The sequence below is a fragment of the Fringilla coelebs genome (genome assembly GCF_963513975.1).
Source record: "Fringilla coelebs genome assembly, chromosome: 1".
In the NCBI taxonomy this organism is placed as follows: domain Eukaryota; kingdom Metazoa; phylum Chordata; class Aves; order Passeriformes; family Fringillidae; genus Fringilla; species Fringilla coelebs.
Window position 1 is genome coordinate 71,173,838 of NC_140028.1, and position 20,638 is coordinate 71,194,475.

Consider the following 20,638-nt stretch of genomic DNA (forward strand, 5'->3'; position numbering starts at 1 on the left):
CTTCAGATATACCAGCAAAGTTTTTATACAGCTATGCATATCTGACAAACAAGAAGTGTCCTTGTCATCAGCCCATTATACCAGACTTTTCAAGGGATCACTGAAATACTAAGGAGTTTTAGTGGTATGTACTCATGCATGTCTGGGGCACAGATGTGGGCATAGTTACACAAGTACTTTTCTGGTCTAACTCTGAAAAACTCAATAGAGTTGATATTTGAAATTAATTTTAGGTTTGCTGTTTGCTATTACTCAGAAACATTGCTGAGGATGCTAAAATTAAATTGACTTAGGCTATGCTGTATTTCTCAACCTTTGAATTTAAGCCATTGTGGACCCTCTTATTAAATCCCACAATACAGAAGGTAAAGCTTTTTGCCTATCTCTATGCTTTTTAATATATTACAGAATCACAGAATAAACTGATTTGAAATCACAAGGATCATCATGTCCAACTCCAGGCCCTGCACCATCCTCAAAAATCACACCATGTACCCAAGAGCATTGTCCAAACGTTTCTTGAACTCTGTCAGGCTGGTGCTGTGACCGCTTCTCTGGAGAGCCTGGAGAGTCCAGTGCCCAACCACCCTCTGAGGGAAGAACCTTTTTCTAATATCCAATCTAAACTTCCCTTGACACGTTTTCAGGACCTATTATATCTTCCCTGTTTCTTGCACTCCTTACATATGTAATATGTAAATATGTATATATATATATATATATATATATATATATATGTATATGTATATGAAACTTATACAAGGCTTGGTACATACACTTCTCTCCTACAAAGAAAAGCCCACAACCTACACTACTGTTCATACTAAGCTCCCCATGCTGCATGGCAAGGCTTCCACCTAGAGAAACAGAGGAGTGGTGACCTCTGCAGATCATGAAATGCATCAGGAATGAGGAGCAAAAAGAAACAGCATTCTCAGACCCTTCCCTATTTTGGTTACTGAAAAGTCTTTGTATTCTGTCTTTAGTTTTCTTTAGACTTTCCCAAAGTAAAGATAGAAACACAGCAATAATCACTCAAAACTGGGTCCCAAACTGCTGTGCCTTCACAGGTTTTCTTTGGGTCTCGCCTCCTACTATCAGTTCACATCTTCACATCTTCTGTTTGTTCGGCAAACAAGACAAGACAATAGGATGTTTGTCCCTGTGTACTGGATCAAAGCTTTCTACTTCCCCTTCTGCCCAATGGTGATGTTCCTGCTCAAAACACACTTTCAAGATGAAAAACCCATAGAAAGCCAGCAGGCACTACAGAATTTCTGTTCTGTTGCTGACTACAAAATATGTCATAGCAAGCAGCGAGCTGCATGCAGAAACTCTGCAGTTACAGAGACAGTTTCCTTTGCCATATCATCTATCACAATAGCATTTTATGGATCTGATTAAATTCAGCCAATTACTGTGTACTCTGAATGTGCCAACAGCTCTGTAATGTATTCTTTAAATCTACAGAATTATTGCCACTGGTTTTGCATATGCAAATAATTAAACTTATAAAAACCTGTTATTAACTACCTTAAGTAGTATTCTACATTGACAAACAAAATCTGAAGTAGAAAATGTCCCTATGCCTAAGAACTACACATAGCTGATGCTGAAAAAATCCCCAATGCAGTAAAACCTGCCAGTTATAGGATAGGATTGTATGTCATATGACAAAGTATTGAAGAAATGGTTTAAAAGAAGAAAAAGGCTCTCATTATTTGTAGATGGACTTTTCACTGGACTGAAAGAAAGATGTATAAGAGAAAAAAAGAACGGTTCTTCTGTTACCTATAAGGTTTCTTGAGAACATATAAAAGCACCTAAACTGACAAGAAAGCTGGCTGAATGTTTATAAATTTATGCTTTTATCAGAACAGCTAGCAGGAGAAATAGGATATTCATCTATATTCTACCTTATAACTTTGTGGTCCAACTTGATGTGACATGGTTGCTTCCCTCTTTCATGATGAACTCTCAAGTGCCCTTTTCAGAACCAGATGCTTAGGCAAAAAGGAATCAGCAATTTCCATTCTAAGTGCATCCCTCCACTCAGAGGTAGCAAAGATGCAGAAATATTTCTGTTCACAGAAAAAGTGTGGAAGGCAAGCACAGAATGAATTTAAAGTCTTTGCAACATTGCTTTTCTTGTCTTAGCATTCTCATAGTTTCTTAATACACTATTGGCAATACTGGGACAAGGCATTAAAAGCATTATATTTAAAAATAATAACTTATTTAACATCAGACTATAGAAAAAAAAGTTTCTTTCTCACATTGAATCATGTCAAAGGGAAGAAATTATACCATTTAATAGAGCAACTGAGAACTGAGGAACACACAGGCAACCTTCAATGCCAGAGGCATAGTTGCTGCCAGCAGAGTTCTAATGAAAATATTTCCTGAGATTTTTCACTCCTTAACATTAGAGTTTCTTGAACTTCATTTAAAGGAATAAATGAGGAAAATACAACTATGTCTTAGTGTCTTCCTAAGTACAGCTGTAAAGAGAAAATGAAGCGCAATGTTCAAAAATTAGCCCAGAGGGAGGATGATTAGCTGAGTGAAAAAAATTACCACCACTAAAGCTAAACTGAACTCATTCAGTTTAAACCAAGAGACTTTCTTTGTCATCTTGTGGGTCTGTAACCGGGCACCGCCAGTGTACTTTATGAGAAATATTATGCTTTCAAGTAGTGCTATGGAATTTGTTAGAATTCAGATTTTTTTGGGCTTATTTTCGGGTTCAGGTATAAAAAACTAATAATGCCCAGTGGTAGCTACTTGTATGTTACCATCACAAATATTTTTGTGAAAAGCTATCCTATGTTCACAAGGGGACAGCTGTTTGCAGCATATCTTGTGTTCTTCCAGTATGGGATAACACAGAAATTCTGTTAAGAAGATAGGACCGCTGAAAGGACTACTAATCAAGTATACTTGCACTCTTGCAAACCCTGAAAATTGTTGGGGCTTATGCAAGGAGGATTAAGGGTTTCTGTAGGGACTTGATTTTTTTGGTCCAAGTAATTCAAAGATGTGCAGCAGCAAATAGAGAAACAGCATGTATATTAGATTCACTTGTGTTCTATGAAAGTATAGGGCAGTGTCAGGTCTTGTTCTGTAAGAACCATTATTTTGTCTTTACATGACTACAAAAGTTACTCTATACACAAACATCTCAACTTACATTATAGCTGAGACTTAACCTAGCAAGGAGAGAGAGAGGAGAAAGAGAACTATTTGCTGCATTTCATTTAATAGTCCCACAAAAGCATACTGTATATGACATTTAACATGCTCTTGTTTTCTTTTTGAATTCCTTTTGAATTCAGAAGTGCAGCTTATCACAGCATTAGGAGGGCTGGACAGGAAAAAGCAATGGAACCAAATTAAAGAAAAAACAGCTTGCATTACGTTGGGAAAAAATTCAATATTAGTAGTTGAGTAAAGAGATGCAGTATCTGAGAATGAAGGCACAGAGCTGACCTTATGAATTCTCTTCATGCTTTTCTGCAGATTCTGGGTGGCATTTATCATAAACAGCTTAATACTGCTAGACTTTAATAAATGTACCATCAATATCCTGAAAGTAGCAGCACTTCTCTACCTCACAAAGATATGAGAGCTGAATGCTGGGTGATAGTGTGCTGAATCCTGGATATTCTTTTACATCTCCCGTTTCCTTTATTCCTACGTTTGAACAGACCTGTTCTGTCTGTAATTACTTGTGAAACAAGTAACACCCAGAGACTGCAGTTTATATCAGCCTTGCCCTTCTATGATAGACCAAGCATGAAAAGATGAGCAAACATGCCGTAGATAACTGCCAGTTTAGGAGACGTTTGCCCTCCACCTGAAACTTTCTCAGGGAAAACTTTTCTGCATGCAAGTGCTGTCGTTTTCCCTTGCCTGGGGCAGGTTGTAAGACAACTTTCTTCTTGCGCAGGCCCCCTATTGAAGCATTTCCTTCCAGTTGTAAACAATAGTCTTTTGTAATAAATATCTTACCCATTCCTGGGTGTCATTGGTTCCTGCATTAACATGGCCATGGATATACCTGTAAAAAGGGCTTACGTCTGAATAAGTCTGGCTGTCTGCAGAACCAAACTCTACCTGAAGGTCCAGCTTCAGTTATCTTTGTTTCCACTCTGAAGACCAAAGCAAAGCAATGGGAAGCCAAGGAGATCTGCTGAATTTGGTGTGCTGCAGTGGTACCTTTGGGGCTCCTGATATCATCTTTTGGCCAATCATAGCTGTGCAATAGCTCTTGGTTTTGCACATTTTTGAAATTTTTGAGTGACTTCCATCCAGAAATTCATTAAAATAACAGAAAATTTAAAGTTGCTCAATGAACCTTTTGCCTATCAAACTATAACTCCCCCCATCACACTTCTTTCAAGAATGTACTAAAAGGAGTGGAAAAAAATCCTAAATCTTTCAAGGGTCTGCAAGTGGGTGAAATAATTTTCAACACTCTGTTTGCAACAATGTTTGCCAAAGACTGGATGAAAACACGGACAGACAGGTTTGCTTTAGTGAGACAGCAGTGTGGGAGCCTAACTGTCCCAAACTCTGTATATTAGCAACAGACAGACAAACAGAGATGGGCTGAATCACTCCTGGGATGTGCTTATCTCTTCATCCTAATTGCAAGGCACTCTGAGGTGACCACGCCTCTAATTCAAGCTTTGCAGTTGAGTGTGTCAAACTAGATTAGGGGAATCTGTGGCAGAGTAAGGAAAGATGTCAGGTTTTCTAATATCACCAGATTAGTACACAATCAAAAGGCAGGTAGGAATCCATATCAAATGTTTCTGATGCGTGCAGTCATGTGGAGCATAGGCTCTGCTCCTGGTAATGAGCATCCTTTTGGTCACGTGATTTAAAGCTGGACCAGTTGTGCAATACATAAGCATGTGTAGGGTGCATTTACCCTTTTCTTTGCACTAAAGATTATACAAAACTCTTTGGTTATGTAGTGAAGAGAGCATGTCTTTTTAGGAATGTGTTAGCACACAGTTTAAATCTAATTTGAAATAGCATATGAGAATCAAATTTAAACAACAGGGGGAAAAGAGAATACACAACAAAAAGGAAGGATTACTTTATCAGTCAACAAAACAAAGCATGTATTTACCTTGCTGATGTGTCACACTGCTTTTTGCCCTCGCATTAGGCTATGCAGTCTCAAATTCATTATTCAAGAACTGAAAATTTCAGTAAAACAAAAAAGAAAAGGTAAATGTATACAATTCTTTCAGGACTCCTGCTGAAGTCATCTTGAAGGTTAGGTCAGGTTTGACCCCCAAGCTGTCTCTTACCTACTGAGTTAAAATCCCCTAGTCTGAGTTTCAAGATACAGCTATTCTCCTTGCTATTATTCACTAAAGGCAGAGTTCTTTGTAGTTAGTTCATAATGCATTCCACATCATACAAACTTTAATTCAAGTGTGTCTGGGTGATAGGAGCTCCCAGGGAAAGACACCTTTCTTTATTATTGTTTGGCCTATGGGTTTTGTCTAAAAAAACAGTGAAACAAAAAACCCTGTCCTCAGTTCTTAAACCACGATTAACTCAGAGAGACCTTTCATTAACAAACAAGCCCATTTCTAGTCTATGGGTAGGAGCTGTTTCCACTGAAATAGCTGCTAAAACTCCCACTGACTTGAAAAATCCGGTATCTTGTCCTTCCCAGGAAGGAAAATGCCATCCAGTTTCACTGACTTGGTGGAAGGCCAACCCAAGGTTCAAAAGGACCAGGTTCACTTTCATCATTACAGGTATACATTCTCATGCCTGGGAATGAGAAGGTGACTCAAAACAAGCAGCATGGATTTACTAAGTGCAAATGGCACCTGACCAGCATGGTTGTCTTCTATGCTAGAGTCACTGCAGCCACCATTTAATCTGACTGCTACCAACACCCTGACACCAACAGGGTGTCATGTTGTATTCTGACTCTGTTAGTGTTTTTGTAATACTGCATTTTATTTTAATTTTCCTATTAAGTTATAGTTCTAACTTAATATCTCCCACTGGTTTACTTTCAAACCAGCTGAGTAAACTAGTGGATCAATAAAAAATGTCTAAGTGATCAGACTTTGACTAACACGGTTAATGGATTATATGGAGCCTGAAGGCCAGAAAAAAGTTGTCATGGTTTAGGAATGGTATTTCCCAACTTGGTACTGCCACTAGAACTGCTCCAGCAGTCACTCTTCATTTGCCCTGCAGTTGGAAGCAACAAAGTTAAACATCACAGGTGGACATACAAATTTATTGGGAATATCAATGAGATGAGAGAACAAACAGTAACAGCAACAATACTAATAGCTAAAGAGTACAAAGAGAGGGTGATTTACATGCAAAATGCTCACCAATCCCAGAACAATACAAAATAATGGTAGACAGACTCTCTGCCCTCCATGCTTTCTCTTGAATGGGAAAGGGTCACCCTTTCTTTCTGAAAAATAAAGACTCCTTTTCCCTGGCCCTGGCAATGATGTAAGATGGTACTGAATAACATCTGGGTATTGGTCACACTCACACAGCTCCAAGCTGTGGCTATGGGATGTGGTGCTGAAAGGAAAGCAGTGAAAATGTGAGTTGGCTGTAGTGCTGAACCAACAGCTCTTGTGCAGACACTGCCATGGGGAAAGGAACAGCTGGGGACGGCACCATCCTGGCCAGAATTGTGGATCCCAGTGGAAGGAAGCTCAGCTGAACCCAGCTGAACTGACCAAAAGGAGTGCAGCAGACTGGGAAGCAGCAACAGCAGGACTGACCTCCAGCACAGCAGAGTAATAGAAGCAATAGAAGCTGAGGATGCTGTGCAGACCGAATCCAAGGGGAGTGGTAATGGGATCCAATCGGATGAACAGCTTTTGCAGGGTTTGTTTGTCACTGGTTTTGCATTGTTTTTGGCAAGCAGAATGGGAAACACTATCCATGGAAGCCCCCTTGCCATCTTGCCCTTGTTCTCTACTGTCACATGGGTAGCACATGGGAACAGCCACCCTATTTTCTTTGGGGAAACCACTGGACATGACCTACAGGGACCATATGCCATCTCGTTTTCATTCCCAGTGGTGAATACTTTTCTGGGGATAAAACACCTCTCTTTGCAAACTTTTGGTATTATTTTTGTTGTTATTGTACCTTTCTTATTCCATTGGTTTTTGTTTTCAGTAAATTTTTACCTCAACTCATAGTCTCTGCTTTTGTCCCTCCCATATCAGAAGGAAGGAAATAAGAAGCAGCTTACTTGGAGTTTGATTTCCAGTTAGAGTTAAACCCCACCTGGCTTCAAGGAGGAGGATATCCCAGTATCTACAGGGAGGTCATCCAGGAAAGGAACCCAGGCTCTAGATGACACTGTGTACTGCAAGAAAAAGACACATCAGGTGCAAATTTAAATAAGAAAGGCTCAAACTGCCTATAAGGAAAAGCTTTTTCACAGAGAACACTCAGTTGTTAAAGCAAAGTGTACAGAGAGGCTTTTCAAACTTCATCCCTGGAGGTTTTCAAGTCCTGACCAAAACAGTCTTAAGTAACCTGGCCTGACCTACCTGGTTCTGTTTTGATCAGGAGATTGGGCTGGAGATGTCCTGAGGTCTTTTTCAACACAAATTAGGTCCTGAAATATGGATGCAGAAAAACAAGAATAGACAAAGCGAGATAGGAGGAATTGCATGTCAAAATAAAGTTAGAGCAGTGAAAATATAGCCAAGAAGGCATTTATTAGACATTCTTTAGAAGTCAGGCATACAAGTCTCATCTTCATAAGCCATGTTTCAAAATTTTCCCTCCTGCACACATGAAAGACTTCTCCCTCCCAAACCTTCATTCTTCCACTATAGGGATGCCCCCTTGACAATCAAAGGATTACAGAGAGCCTAACAGCTGTCATTCTTACTGACAAATTGAATCTTCCTACTGATATGCACAAATCAGTAATTTTATCAAAGGTTGCTCATTATAGTAGGAGTTGTCTTTCCAAATATTTAATGACACAATCCCTTGATAACTATTCTGCAAGATCCCTGCATAAGACAGGCAGCAAATCAATTACACATAAAGCTACTATAAGAAAAACAGCTTTAAGGCATTAGACCTGAACAGTGCTTCCAAGCCTTACTTTTTTGAGGTTTGATCTCTGTTAACTTGATTCACACATGCAAGTGTGAAATTGCTCTCACAAAGGAACTATTCTTTAATTCCTCAGTGCTTTGCTTTGCAATCGTAAAACTGTTTCAAATATGAAAGATACACAAAGTCACAGAATGAGTCAGGTTGGAAAGGACCACAGTGGTCTAACCTCCTTGCTCAGGCAGGATCATCCCAGCACACATGGCACAGAATTGCATCCAGAGAGGTTGTGGAATATCTCCAGTGAGGGAGACTCCACAACCTCTCTGGAGAGTCTGCTCCAGTGCCTGGTCATCTGCACAGTAAAAAACTTCTTCCTTATCTTCAGGTAAAACTTCTTGTGCAGAATTTTCTACCTGTTGCCTCCTGTCCTATTGCTTGGCACCACTAAGCAGAGCCTGGATCCACCCTCTTGACTTATCTACCCTTCAGATACTGACAGACACTGATGAGGTCCCTTCACAGTCATCTCTTCTTGACACTGAACAGCCCAAGCTCCCTCAGGCTCTCCTCAGAAAAGAGACGCTCCAATCCCCTATTCATCTTTGCAGTCCTCTGCTGGACAGATTCCACAAACTCCATGTCTCTCTTGTACTGAGGAGCCCAGAACTGGACACAGCACTCCAGATGTGTCCTCGAGGGGGCTGGGAAGAGGGGCAGGATCATCGCTCTTTAGCTGTGGGCAATGCTCTTCTTATTGCACCCCATTGCAGGCAGAGCTGGACTCCGCTGGAGCCAGTGAAGCTCCCAAGTGAAGGGATGGTCCTTGGGATCATCCCTGCTCAGGTCTGTCTCACACACTGGAGGACAGGAAGACAATGCTATCAGACTTAACCCTGCAAGGACTCATGCAGCATCAGTCAGGCTTCATAGAATTTTCGTGAGTGCCATCTCTCTTAAAATACTTTGCTTATAGAGAGCATCAATAACCCTCTTGCAATGGACACGAGAGAGTGCATCCACGTCTGTTAGAACTGCTACTTTTCAGAGAGGACAGAAAATTACTCTTCTCTTAGTCATCTTCTCCCATTATGAAGCCAAGATACTTGAAAAACACTTTGACAGGGAAAGCAATTTCATATCTTGCAACTATCTTCATGTTATTGGATCTTTTTTAGTATTATCCTGCATTTTCTCTTTCATATACCGGGATGGTTTAATTTCTAGTCTTTCAAAAGTTTATTTCTTTATTTATTTTCAAATCCCTTCTGCATACAAACTCCTATAAAAAACTTCACAATATTCTGTTTACTATAGAAACAGATAACTTTTTAAATTGAAATTGTAATGGTTTATCCCCAAAAAAGCTCTTTTAAGCTCCCACTCCACCTTTCTTCAAATAATCTTTGAGTTTTTTCAATTATTCTGTCTTGAAATTATGATCAATAAAATTTCTCTTATAAAGAGTTTGAACTGCACTTCTAAGGTTTCTTTTTTTTACAATAACAAGAAAAATACTCTTAAAAGTAGAATAGTTCATTTAATCATCTCCAGAGATCTGGGTGTTTTCTGTTTTGTGTTGCAATACAGTTCACTTAGTTGATTCTTCACTATGTCTGTATCATATCCTTGACAAAGATTTTAGACATGCAGCAAAAATATCTTCATCATCTACACCGCATAAGTGCTAAACAGATGGCAAAGTTTCACAAATTCCAGGTAGCTGCTGCAAAATAAAAAATCATGGGGGATTTCAACACCATACATTGTTGAGTAACTTTGGTCCGTTTCAGATTCTAAGATCTAAAATGTGAGATTTGAAGAGAAAAGGTAGGTGCTTGGATGGAGTATGTAGGTAGTCAGAATTCAGGTGTTTTAGTTGGAGGCAACTAACCCATCTGAATATTTCCACAATGTTGTAGAAGTTTTTCAAAACACTGCTAATCTCAGGAAGGCATTTTTGTTTCAAGACATATCGAGGTATGAGGATGACTATTCTCTGAAATAAAGGTAATAAAAGAGAAGAAACAGCTCAAGTCCTTTTTCCAACTAATTCAGATATGGAAACGCAAAAAAGAATCATGCCCATAACAATTGCAGATTATTTAACAGAGGGATCAATCTATCATCTTTTAAAGGTATGAAGTAATTTTTTTATCTCTAAAATTCTAAACACAGGCAAGCAAAAATAAGTAAGTGGTAGTCCATATTCCTCTCTCCTATGTAGACCTGAGTTCTTCATATCTCTTCATGTCTGTTGATGCCTAAATGCACCAAAACCCTTAATCCTATAAATCCCTAAAAAGTAAAGTAGTGAGCCAGCGAAAGCTTACTGGAGGAGAGCCAGGAATCTGGTCTTCTAATCTGGGCCCTCTGTGGCACTTTTTTAAGGTTGACTGAAATCCGTGGTTGTGTTTGATATCTTCAGAATGCGATCCTTGATGTCATCATCATTAGCGAGTGATTATCAAATTCATCACTCCAGCCCATCTGAAAAGCCTTTTCTGGGCACAGTCTGTAGGCAGCAAGTTGATACATGAACATGTACGTGATCATCAAAATTCAAGATGCACAGTTGAGCTTTAATTAAGTCCCACATTTCATTGTAGCAGATGCAGATGCATTGCTACTGGTCAGTGAGGGCCACCAAGAGTTTCAGATTTGCTCTGATATGCTGGGTGAAAAATCTGGAAGTATTTACTCTTCTAGTTACTCACATGCCTTCAGTGTAACTACTCCCATCTTTGCTAGAATAACTGGAAAGAGGAAAAAAGAGGCTGTTGGGAACTCTGATCTGATTTGCTACACCCCTGGAAAAAAAAAAAAGAAAATATAGTTTCACTTCCTGTTGGAGGGCTGGCCACTACAAATTATGGTAAAAATAAGCACAAAATCACATTCCAAGAACACTGATGTCACTTTAAGCTATCTACAAGCAGCAATACTATCAATTCTTTTCTGCAGATTTATAAAAGACATCCTTTTTCAATCACAGCTAGGCTGCTAATCAATTATATGCAAAGCAAACTTTTACCTTCAACTATAAACTTAAGATTCCAGGCACCTTCTCTTTTGAGAAGCCTGTTTTTTTTAAATCATGCATGAAAATATTTTTAAAAACCCTCACACTCTGGGTTCTCATTTTCATTGCAATCAATAAAATAAACTCAAATTTTGAAGTTTCTCACTGATGGTAAAATGCTGTGTTATGCTAACTTGATGAGGCTTTGGAACTTTGTGATGAACATTAACAGATCAAAGGTATTAGCAACTATCTTTAGCAAAAGTGGGGAAAAAAACCCACTAACGATCCTGGTAGAATTGAAACTTTTATTTTAGTAAAAACCCTTCAGACTGTGCCTTATTTGATGTCAAAATCAGAGTTCAGGAAAAAATTGCTAGTTGCCTTTTTTGTCAAGGTAATTGGTACATTTTGTTTACAAAATATTTATCAATGCTTCCATTGTTCAGTGTACCATCATGAGAGAGAGAAAATACAAAGTATAATATACATTACCAGCAATTTCGAGGAGTTGTGTTGGCACTAGATAAATAATAGGCTATTGCACAACAGCAAAATAAAGTATAATATATCAAAATCCCTGCCTACACCTACTAATCTTCATAGCTACTTGAAAAACACAGCACCCAGACCTGACTCCCTCAGAGGTCCAGCTGGGGAGGTAAAGCTGTTCTTTGTGCAGCTGAAACACTTCACTCCCACTTTGCAGAAGCTTTTCACCAGCGTATGTCCATTTGCACTTGGGCCTTGAACATCTCATTCCACTTGGGCATGCTGACAGAACTTAGAGGCTAAAAAAATATATAAAACACCTGAAGTGTGATCCAAATAACCCCAAAGCTCGTCTGTTTCCTATGATAAATAGCACAAATCTGCAGTAATGGCTGACACAGCGTCTGAAAGCCAAGGTAGTTCCATGCTTTATAACGTGGTATTGCACAGAAAAAATGTTCTTTTGACACTTTGTGAACAGCTTAAACAGTACAGCCCACATTATCCTGTGACTGGTTCAGATGAGCCATGTATTTAATTTCCATGAGCTCAGCTGACCAGAGAGGTCTCTCCATCACAAATGAGAAGCAAAGCTCTCTCTCCAGGGTGCTGTGTGCTGAACATCTCAGCCTCTCACTCACTTCCACTCACTCCCTTCATATATCAAAAAGAGGGACAGCAAGTAAAGTAAAATGTTTAAAAGACATGCTCAGCTATTGCCCCAGACAACAAGAGACAACCTAGAATACTTATCTTGAGGATCTTCTAAAGTAAAAAGGTATCCATTTTCCAGCCTGTCAAAAGCAACTGCCAGAAGAAGGCACTATTTCTGACAGCAAATATTCAAGCAGAACTAAGCTAATCCTATCTACAGCTACCTATATGCATACAAAAGAAATCAAGAGCTATTCCTTTCTCTTTCAATAAGTCAAAAGAAAGGGCACTGGGCTGGATCTTTGAAGTTTGTTGCAAAACTTTATTCAATATCACATAGTGGTAAAAAGGCTGAGCATGTATTTTTTTGACCACAGATGAATTGCCTGATTTTAATAAGTGCTAAACACCTGCAGCTTTTATACAAGTGGAGATTGTCTCTGACAATAGACGCATAATTATCAAAACAGCAGCATATCTGAAATACGAATTTGATGAGCTAAAATACTGCCCAATTTTATGAAGCCACATTCACTTAATCATTGCTCTATAAGTACATAAAAGGATTACAAAAATTGAGATGTTATTTACCCAGTGGATCCATTTCACTTTTTGCTTCTGTGGCTCCTTAGCCCAAGCAGGGTAGCAATAAATTGAAGGCACATGAGCAATTTCCATGGCTTTCAATAAAAAAATTATTCTTCTCATAACTTTTATTTTCAGACTTTTCCAGTCTTCAACTTTATATAAATGCAGAATTACTCCAGAGTTAGCAGCTATGAGTTCGTATCAGGATAACTGAAAACTTTTCTGTTTTTCTTTTATAATCAGAACATATGAAAGTAAATGTAGTTCTTTTTTTCCTATAGAAGAAATATATAATTTTAAAAGCCCTGCACTTATGAAAAAATATGCAATTAAAATTATAATGAAAACACATAAAGAAAATGTATTCTCTGGCTTTGAAAAAAGTATGAGAGTCTGTAAGCATATTCAAGTAGAGTGCCATTCATTATTACCCTGGATAATACACAAATATTGAGACCTATTTCAGCTAAGGCTTCTCATCCAATGATTTCAATCATTTCATTTGGAAAACTCCTGGGAAGCTAAGATATATCTTATAGCAAAAACATATGCATTATACAAGTATTTAAAGAGGCTGCCTCCTAGAATGGTTGGAATTCCAGAAACCTTCACAAACTGGAAAAGCAACCAAAAATATTGCAAATGAAAATTCTTACCATTTTAGCTGCATCAAGATTGCTGCCTTCTATTCCAGAAAGAATGGAAGGCAGCAAAAAAAAACCCCCAAAACCAACAGAAAAGTTAGATGCATTCAGAGTCTATGTTGAGTGGTCATTTGAACACAGAAGGTAATTCAAGATTGAGAGAGTTCAACAGCTTGGCTGATCCTTTACTCCTAATCACAGGACAGTCAGAACGCTTCTTTAGCCTGTGGCTTTCTCTGACTCAAAAAATTTCAATGGGCTTGGGGTGCAAGTTGAGCTCTGACCTAGAGAAGCGAGATGATATGATCAGAAGAGTCTAAAAACCAGCCCACAGCCTATGAACCTGGGACAGCTTTGGTCTCTTACTCTGAGGACAGTTTGTCTTTAGAAGGAGAAAAGGAAGGGAGTTAATCTCTCTAGAACCTTGCATCCAGCTAGATAACCATCCAAAGATGGATTAAAGCCTTTCTCATTCACTGAAACATTTTAAATACATGTTAAATTCCAGGCATGCATGAAATTCTCATTGATCTCAGTGAGATTTAAGAATATTATTGAATATTACTTTCAGTGATGTCTTCAGGAGGGACATCTTCCTAACCTGCTATATGAAGTGACCAAGTGTCCTGGTTCTGGCCAGGAGAGGATTCCTTTTTTGCAGTAACCAGGATGGGGGCATGGCAAGGACACAGGAGTTGTTCCATCCTCCCTCACTCATTTTCCAGGAAGGAGGGAAAGGTTCAGGACATCGTGGCAAAGTGAGTGATCAGGTACTGCCTGAGGTTTCTGCAGAGTGAGAAATAATATTTCTTTTCTTTTACACTCAGTCATGAGTTTTGTTGCTGTTGCTGTTCATTTTCTTATCTCATTGCTGTTTTCAGTAAATTGTTCTTACCTTTTTGTGCCCCCAGTTCTCCTCTCTAGCTTGCCACAAGGGAGTGGAGTGCAGGCATGAGGTGAGAGGGATGGGGCAGAGTGAGCGAACAGTGCATGGTTTAAAGCGGCTTCAGTGGGAGCACTAGATTGGAGAATACAGCTCCTAAACCACAACACTGAGTTAATCTTTAGGGGCAGTGTTGTATTGCTAGACACACTGAAGAGGAATATGCTTCTGTACAGAACTTTGGTTAAGTATTAACAGTAATGCACTTTGGATAAGCCGTTTCTCAGAAAAACAACCCCGATTCCAGAAGAGTTTAAGCCTCAAATTAAGCTTCAAAAGCCTTCTTGATAGCTAACCTGCCACAGATACCACAGATTTGATTTTGGAATAAAGTTTTGTTTTCATAAAGAAGGATAATAAGAAATAAATATTGAAGTGTTAGTAGAGGAAAGTTATTAAGGTTGTCCACCAAAAATCTGGGCATTGGAAAAAGTCCTGTAGACCAAATTTCCAGTTCAAGGGAAGAACTCTGTTTATGGGGATGATCCTGTCAGTATAGCAGCTCTCACTCTGCAGCAGGAGTCACTGAGCACATGTGTGCACCCTATTCAGTATACCACTGCTTCACCCAGTCATGGGGTGAGCTACAGTAAATACAGAGCACTGGTATAAATGGACCTGTTTTTGTTTGTTGTAACAACGACAGCAAAGAACACTGGGGTGTAACAAAGATATCAGCAAATATAATCCAGAAATAAACTGAATTTTTTCAAAGGGTTGGCACTTCTTTAATTGTCAAGGGAGAATATAATTGCATGGCAGAAGATATTATAACAAAACTACAAAAGGTGCACAAATATTGAAGTAAAATGTGCTATCTACATGCAAGAGGGAACTATTAAAGAAAGCTCCACATCCCACTGCACACTGGTTTTTCATGCCAACATTGTACCTGTGGTTGGGAGGGGCCACTGCTGCCTGACACCTTGTTGGTATATTTAGAAGAAATATTGCAAGTCAAAACAGTCAACATGGAAGTCTTGAAGTGGCCATGCCTGTGAACATAAACCAGGTGAAAGAAAGCAGGCACTGAGTTTCTTCCCACTTCACCTTCAGAAGAGGCAACTGCATATTGGAACTTTCCTGCCTCTTGCTGACGGTGTTACAAAGGGCAAACAAAGCATCTCTTGGCAAGCTGGGAGAGACAGAAGTCCAGCCCTCCGTACTGGGAACCTCCTGCTACACACACTCTGCCTCTAAGAGCATTCCTCTAGCCAGGGCTGTGGCTGCCTGCCTGTCCACAGCTCCCCCTGAGCCTTAGGGGCTGGTGTCACCTCCCACAGTCCTCAGACTGTGCATAAGTTGGCAGATGTCCTAGGCCAAGCATCTCCAAACTTAGTCTGCTCTTCATTTATCCAAAAGTTTCCAAGAAAGACAAAGGAGAGCAGGAAAGAGAGCATTTAAATTATTTACCACCATGATGCTTGTGGTGCCTCATGAAAAACAGTCTTTTTCAGCACTGTAGAATTGTATTTAAAATTCATTGTACTGGCGTTGTTGTTCACAAATCCCAGGAGGAGTCAGCCAGTAATATCCAACATGCTAAGATGAGAATATTCCCCCAAATGTCTTTGATTTTCCAAAGCTGCTGGCAGATTATAATTGAGACGAACATGCAAGTGGGCTAGTCCACTTGGGTAAAATATCTGTTTGTTGGCTCGGGGTCAGTTTTGTGAAAACCCAAAATGAAATGCTGTGCTCACCAGAATGTAATATTTTATTCTAGAGATACTTAATATGAGTGGGCAGGGGGGTCACTAGGGAAAATATTCTCTCATCTGCAATAGTATTTATTGCATATCATTTCTTTTTTCAGTTTTCTTTTTTGTTTTTCCTTAGGACAGAAAGATTTAGGTCAGGAAATATTTTTCGTGGAAAACAACTAGTTCATTTGCAAATCCTCCTTGGAATGCACATGCTCTTGGCAGGTTAACATTTGCCTAAAGGGGTCTCTGATGAGGAGAAACAAGGACTTCTGGTTCCATCAGAGCCAGCCCTTAGCAGTAGCCTAGATCAACACACACTCGGCATTCAGAGATATGAAAACAAAAGCATCCCGTCAAAACAACAAACAAAAAGGGAAGGGGGGTAGGGAGGAGAAGGAGAAGAATGATGTTAGCTTGTGTATGTGGGAGTAAAAAACAATAATAGGACAAAACACTACAAACAAACAAAACTCCTAAAACCTATGTAAGATATCACTTCAGTTTTGATTATGGTTTGTGTTTTGTTGGGGGATTTACCTGCATGGTAGGGTAGACTCCTACCCTAAGGATTCAACCTCCAAGCAAGCAGTTGCATTTTCAAGAACTTTTACCTTCTTGCTCCCTCTAGTGCTCCAAAAAACCCTGCATAATTTTACATAGTTCTAACAAGAATCTTTTCCTCATTATTTCCTTTCCCATTGCAAGCAACGAATAGGAAAGGACCAAGACTGAATTTATTTTGGCAATAATTTTAAATATAAGCCTTCACTTGGCATGCTGCTATGTAATCCAAATTGTTGTGAGGTCCTTTCCATTGCTCAAATAATTATGGTTTATCGTTTGCAGACAAACCAATATTCAGGTTTAAGGCAAGAAGTACAAATATGTACTTCCCTACAATTGCTTTTGAACACTTTTTGACATTCATGGCATAGACCCAAGTTGTGATCATCAATTAAACTTTCCTATTACCAAAGGGAAAAAATTGTCTGCATGTTGTACTTAGGAACTCATCTGCATCGTGGTGCAGAGCCATAAAGCTAGCCACTCTCCACTTCAACCAAACAAGTTAAATAAGTTTCTACACATAAAGGAAAAGCCAGCCTCTAGTAGCTGTCACCAGTTGCCACCCTACAGACTGCTCGGGCTGGCAACAAGCTTGAATTACTTGGTTATACAAGAGAAGCAGCACTGCTACATTTGCACAGGACAGCAGATAGCAAATTCAGCCTATTCCCCAAACACCACTGCTTCTACATTTTAAGAAGTTCACCTTTTTTTTTTTTTTTTTTTTTTAAGAGAAGTTATAAAGTTTGGGTCTGAAACATGGACACAGCACAACACACTTACTGCCCATAACTGCAATTGGCCGAAGACAATGCTGCTTCCAGGCACCTCAGTGGAGCAAGTTAAAGTCTGAAATGTCAAGTTAGCAAGACAAGACAGAGATAATTATCTTCCTAAGGAGTAGAAGTACTTACAGTATAGGCATCTACACAACCTGCTGTGGAAAACATTATTCTGTGATCTAGACATGGGCAGAGCCTAAAACTAGTTCTTCTAGTTTTTCCAGTCTGACTTCTGCCAGTGGCACACTAGAAATGTCCTCATGGCAATAAAACATAATGAGACCAAATTTTCTGCTGCACCAGCAAAATACTCCTGCCACTGTGTAAATTAGAGATGGGGAACAGCAAAGCCCCCGATTCTCTTAGGTTTCAAAGACATTTTTTAAAGCTATTTTTGCTACACACAGGAATATGATGGATCAGAACAACATTAAAATAAAACATTTTCTCCTTTTTTTTTTAATATCTACAGATTACTGTGCGAAGCTTGCCATAGACAACAGTGGTCTTAATATATAAATATTGTTTCAAGTTTCCATGACAAATAAACTGTCATATTCTTTAATGATTCATCAAGAGGCCAACATATTTTGCTTGCATGACTTCAATTGATGTTCTGTCTCCTTCACTATGCAAAATGTGACCAAGTCTTTGAAGGAAGACTTAAGCCAACTGCTATGTAGAAGGAAAAGCTATAACATAGCAATGAATACTGGAGGAAGTTTTATTACATGTCTAATGCTGATACAATGGCAGATGCTTTTGAGCATCTGCCACAAATGTACTTTTTGAGAAATCAACTCAAAACATTTTAAATGGTACATACAATTCAAAGTCATACTCCTTTCTTTACAAAATCAATTCAATGTGAACCAAGAAAATTAGTCATCCTTGTTTCCTTTAAGTCTTTAATGTTTCTGGCTGCTCAGAGTTTGGTTTCAGATCAAAGCAAGATAAAAGTGAATTAAAGATTATTCTAATCTGTTATTCATGTCTGATTAAAATATATTTCCTTTTACCTATTGCATAATATGTCATATATTTTGTTGTACTGTGTTTTGGCAAGAAAATGGAATACAATGTTTGAGGCAAATGAAGTTTTATTTAAATTTAGTAAGTCCTTTATCTGCACTTATATCAAAACATATAAAATCTCTACAGAGGTAAGTAAATAAGTTAGAACAATCATTAATATGTCTGCCACCAAAATAAATGTTTATACTAAGTTGATCAAGATTTGTATGGTAAAAAATAATAAAATATTCAGAAGAATCAAAGTGATTAAATGTTATATAGGAGTCTGAAAAATAAAAGTATACGCTTAAGATAATTTTAAAAGACCTGCTATTTAATTTGAACAATTTCAAAGCCATGAGTATTTTATTCTTCCGCTTCTGCTCCTGGCCATTAACTTTCCCACATAAAAAAAAGAAGATTAAAAAATTCTACACAAATTCCTACACAAAACATTTTTCCACCACCCAATTAAAAAAAAAACAAAACCAAACAAAACATAAAAACCCACAAATCAACACAAAACAAAATAAGCAAACAAGAAAATACTCAACCCCAAAAACAGGAAGGGGAATAATAATCAAAACCAAGAAGAATTGCTTGTATTTCCCTGGTCTCTCATCAAAGACTATTTGCTATTCTTAGTAAAAGTTAACTGTTGATGCTTTTGAGTAGAAAAAAATCCACAATTGCAGACAATATGTCCCTATAAAAAGAACTTACTTTAATAGATGGAAAGTCCACGTAAGGATTTTTTGTTTCCCCAAACCAACCAATAGGGAAAAAGCTCTCTTGTATCCTCAGTTACAGTACTATCTTTGCAATGCTGCCAGTTGACATAAATGCTTCTGCTGGAAGAAACTGGATGAAAGGACAGGTCCTTGGTTTCTCATGCTCTGGTACACTGCCATTGTTCTGGTCATTCCTCTGTCTATGCTACACCTACCAGAGTGGCTTTTCTGGGCAGGTATTGTCTTTGAGATGGCTCTTGCCATCGACTTTCCCTTCATAACATAATTGACTTGGACTGCTGCACCCATTCTGGGCTTCATTAATGCCAAAGGGCAACATGTAAACATACTATCTGCTTTTATGTCACTTTATATTATTGTGATCTAAATTAGTGTCATAACTGTTTTATATGCTTCTTGGCAACAGAGGCAGGAACTTGCAACTGGGGTCACCTTGCAGAATTTTGTACGTGCCTCCATGTCCCATTCAGTTCAGAAGGAAAGAGTGAACCTGAGGACACGAGTCAGAAGTCAGACTGGCAAATGCACCCTCACTATACTAGTATCAGAAGATTCAAATATTGAACAGAAAAAAATAGTTGTATAGATTTCCCAAGTCTGTTTGCACCCACTGAAAAAGCCCTAAAACCTGACCATTGCTTTTGAGACGCTTTTACTATTTGGACTCTTGATTGTGTCAACGAGAATGGCTCCGTGAGACATCTACATTTGTCACCACTTTCAAAAGCCTTCTTCAGTGGATGTGATAGTCAAGCTGATATTTTTCTCTAGGGCATGAAACAACTAAAATTCTCATTTGTAGAGTCATGAAAATCAGTTGCCAAAAAATCCTCCATAACTTCCTGCAATTATTGAAGAAGCATGTTCAAACCTCAGTACTGATTAGGCACATAGAGAAAATCTCACTCCTCCCCTTGGATATTGAATGTTGGCCCAAATAGAATCAAAAGTTGCTTTCTTGACTATTATCTAATGTTTTAAGTAGTTGTTCATGAGAACATGGCAGCTAGGAAACATTCTTTAATACATAGACCCCCCCACCCCATACATATTTTTGTGTTACAGAGTGTCTGTTTTTCTTAAGGTCTTCCTGAACCTGGTGTTTTTCACCTGACACCTACTGATGTACTCTCTGATGGAAGATATGGAACTGTTGGACCAAGTCCAGAGGAGATCCACAAAGTTGTTTAGGGAACTAGAGAATCTCCCCTACAAAGACAAGCTGTTCAGCCTGGAGGAGAGAAAGTTGTGTGGAGACCTCAGAGCACCCCTCCAGTATCTGAAGGGGCCAACAAGGAGCCCCTTCATCAGGAACTGTAATGATGGACCAAGAGGGAATTGTTTCAGCCTGAAAGAATAAGTTTAGTTTAGGTATTCAGAAGA